Source organism: Helianthus annuus, chromosome 9 (genome assembly GCF_002127325.2).
Source record: "Helianthus annuus cultivar XRQ/B chromosome 9, HanXRQr2.0-SUNRISE, whole genome shotgun sequence".
NCBI classification, from domain to species: Eukaryota; Viridiplantae; Streptophyta; class Magnoliopsida; order Asterales; family Asteraceae; genus Helianthus; species Helianthus annuus.
In genome coordinates this window covers 20,276,677-20,280,534 of record NC_035441.2, presented here as the reverse complement: position 1 = coordinate 20,280,534, position 3,858 = coordinate 20,276,677, and the positions used below count along the sequence as shown (strand labels likewise).

Genomic DNA, 3,858 nt, shown 5'->3' with positions numbered 1-3,858 from the left:
GGTTAGGACTTCGATAAAAGGAATATTGACATGCAACTGTTTTAACAGACTTTCGAATTTTGCGAATTGCTCATTGGTCTTTTGACGAATTAACCTACCGGGGTACGGAACTCGAGGAGCCTTGGTAGGCTCTGGTGATGGAGGAGAGTTCTTTTCCTGCAGAGGTGTTGGCATCGTTTCTTCCGTAGGTGGCGGTACTTCTGCAGGCCCTACGGTGCGGTTTCGTAGTGTGATGAGGTGAACTTGCGCCTTTGGGTTTGTTTCGGTATTGCTAGGTAATACGCCTTGCGGTCTCTCGGAAAAGTTTTGAGCTATTTGATTTATTTGTTTTTCTATGTTTTGAATGCTAGCTTGTTGATTCCTAAAATTAGACTCTAATTGTAGAAATCTTTCCGAGTTTTTCTTATCAGTGTCAGAGACGAGGCGAGATATAGTATCTTCGAGCCTTTCTCGTCCACCTTGTTGTTGAGTGAAATTTTGTGACTCATTTCTTGATTGCTGAAAGTTTGTTCGTTGGGTTTGTTGGTTACTACTATTGCCGGGTTCCCTCCAACCAAGGTTTGGGTGGTTTCGCCATCCTTGGTTGTAAGTTCCCGTTGGAGGACCTGACGGCCTAGGTCTATTATCAATGTAGTTTACCATTTCTTGTTGATCGTCCGTTTCTTTCATGCAACTCCAATTTTCATGTGACCCACCACACCCTTCACAAGCCATAACCGAGACGGTTTTTGTCATTTCTAATTTTTTTATTTTTGAAGAAAGGGCCTCGATTTGGGCTTGTAAAGAAGTGCTTTCGTCGACCTTATGGGCGCCCGGGGCGATAGACTTATTTCCCCGGGGGGTGTGCCATTGAAAATTGGTTTGAGCAATTTCCTCAATCTGATTATATATTTCATGTGGGCGTCGGTTACCTAAAAGTCCCCCGGAGCTAGAATCAAGTGTCTGCCTAGTGTGTGGCAACAATCCATTGTAGAAAGTGGATACTTGTTGCCATATTGCGAGGCCGTGATGGGGACACTTGCGTAATAGCTCCTTGAACCTTTCCCAAGTTTCATATAAGGATTCCCCCTCCTCTTGTGAGTATGTATTAATTTCAGTCATTAATTTAGCAGTTTTAGTAGGAGGGAAATACTTATATAGAAATTTTTGGGCTAGTTCATCCCAGGTGTTTACCGAACCAGCTGGGAGGGCGTTGAGCCAAGCTTTCGCTCGGTCTTTTAGTGAGAATGGAAACATACGGAGGCGGATGGCCTCGTTTGATGCTCCATTGATCCGAAAGGTATCACATATTTCTAAGAAATTAGTTATATGTAGATGGGGATCCTCGTCCGCAAGCCCGTGGAAGGTTGCGGAGTTTTGGAGCATTTGTATCAAATGCGGTCGAAGCTCGAAGTTATTGGCTTCGACATTCGGAGCATTGATAGCGGCGCCTAGATTACCTACGGTGGGCCGTAGATAATCCAAAAGGGTACGTTGGTCCGCCATTGGAGGTGGATCACCCGAAACCTTCTCTTGGTTTTTGGCTTTTAACCTTTTTCTGAGAAAGCGTTCGGGTTCTTCTAATGGTTCTTTTATGTCTTTATTGGAACTGGAGTTCATGCACTACGTGAGGTTGGCGTCGGGTTCCAAGTCCTGCAATAAAAACAGAAAAGAATGTTGGTCAGAATGTTCACCACGGCCCCGTGTTGAGCGAACACGGCCCCGTGGTCGGAATTACAGTGATTGTTTTTCAGATCCCAGTTACTGGAAGTTGGACACGGCCCCGTGTTGCACCGGCACGGCCCCGTGGTCAGCCTTCTGTAACTTGAAAAACAAAAACTGCCAGTAACGATGCTGAGCACGGCCCGTGTCCAACCAGGCACAGCCCCGTGCTGAGCTCTGCAGAAGCTGAAAAACTAAAAAAAAACCTAAAAAATTAAAGAAAAATAAAAATATGATTAGGCCGCTGATTCCTAACTTTCTTAAAATCCTTGTGTCCCCGGCAACGGCGCCAAAAACTTGATGTGCGTGAAGTGTGTTATATTTTTAATGAGTATTTAAGCCCCTTTTCTTTTACACTTTTAGCCAAGTTTTAAATTTATAAAACACGATATTCACTAACACTAAACACACATATGGGCAAGTGCACCCATCGTGGACGTAGTATAGTGTTGGTAAGATACCGAGGTCGTCCAAGGACACAAGAGCTTTTAATACCGGTTTATCCTCAATGTCTAATCAAATCAAAAAGTTGGAAAAATGTTTTAAACTAAGAAAAATAAAAACTAACTAAATGCTGAAAATAAAAATAAAATAAAAACAGATAGACAAGATGAATCACTTGGATCCGACACGTGTATTAGTATAACCTTTGATTATTTTTGCACTTTTGCACTTGTTTAAGAGATTATCTTAGTTATTGTAGTAGGCCCCTCTTTTGAAGGCGACGTTACCCTCAACCCAGTAGTTTGAGTCAGCAAGGATACAATCCTAAAGGGTCGGATTATTGAAAGATAATGAATTAAGTTATTAATGCAAATTGTGGTAGGCCCCGCTTTTGGCGGTGACGTTACCCTCGGCTAAGTAGTCTGAGTCAGCAGGGATACAGTCCTAAATAGCCGGGTTATAGTATTAATAGTAGTTAACTTATGAGGGGGTCAAAGAGTTTGGATCCCCGCCATCCAATACCTATGGGCATTGAAGGAGATCCTACTAAATTTGACCCAGGTCCCAAGCAGGACCTCTAAACGCTGAACAAGGGCAAGACCCTTACCAAACCGTTCCCTTAACCCCCGACCAGGTAGCCAACATACCTCCATATAGACCGTGGAGATATGAATGGTGAAAATCTTTTATTTTATATAGACAGTAAAATAATGCCAAGACACCACGGACAAACGATAAGGAAAGATCACCTTCAACATAAGTAACTAGTTATTAAAGTCATTAAACAAAACCAAATAAAAAGTGCAAAAGATTAAAAATAAAAAGTATTATACTAAACACTTGTCTTCACCAAGTGATGTAAGAGACTTAGGCAAACATGGCCTTGATTGTCAAGAACTCTTACGATCAATCTTGGATCCCGAGACGACTCACACACTCTACGATGGACAATGGATGATGGTGGTGGATGATGGTGTTATGGTGGTGGTGGGTGGTGGATGAAGTGTGAGAGAGGTGGTGTGCCAAGGGATGAGAGAGAATGAAACCAAGCTCCTCTATTTATAGGCTGAACAGAAGGCTGGACACGGCCCCGTGTCCGCTGGACACGGCCCCGTGCCCGTCTGACATTCTCTCTCTTCATTAATTGTAATTGCGAATTACAATTAATGCGCCTGCTGTACTTTCACCACGCCCCCGTGCCCGTTGGACACGGCCCCGTGGTGGGCAATGGAAGCTTCTACTGGTTTGTCTTTTCTGCTGCTTCCTGGGCACGCCCCCGTGTTCGCTGGACACGGGGCGTGTTCAGACTCTGTTTCTTCTCCTTTGCTTTGGGAGGTGCCGTTGAGGGTCCGGGCAGTCTACTTTTGTTCCTTTTCTTGTATTTATGGTAGAATTAGTTGTCTTTTTGCTTCTTTTGTGATTTTGAGCTCATTTAATCCTGAAAATACAAAAGGAAGACAAAAACACTATTTTTCCAACATTAGTACTCAAAAAGGGTTAGTTTTATGCCTTAATTGATGTGATTTATATGTTGCATTTTACACACATCAACGGCTACGCAGGTACTTTGCCAACCACGTCATTCACGTATTAACAAACTACAATATTGGCAATATCCTCGGAAGGCCAGAGATTTCGGAAAGGCTAGCAAAGTGGGCGATAGAACTCGGGGGCCATAATGTGGTTTTTAGGCCAAGACCAGCAATCAAGGGC

The 3,858-nt window shown here is 43.4% G+C and overlaps 1 non-coding gene across 1 annotated transcript; it reads left to right on the top strand.

The window, feature by feature from the left end:
- Positions 1 to 1,000: 1,000 nt before the first annotated feature.
- Positions 1,001 to 1,107, top strand: LOC118482448. The gene has a single exon (XR_004868485.1). It is a non-coding gene; the product is annotated as a small nucleolar RNA R71 (small nucleolar RNA).
- The last annotated feature ends 2,751 nt before the right edge of the window (positions 1,108 to 3,858 follow it).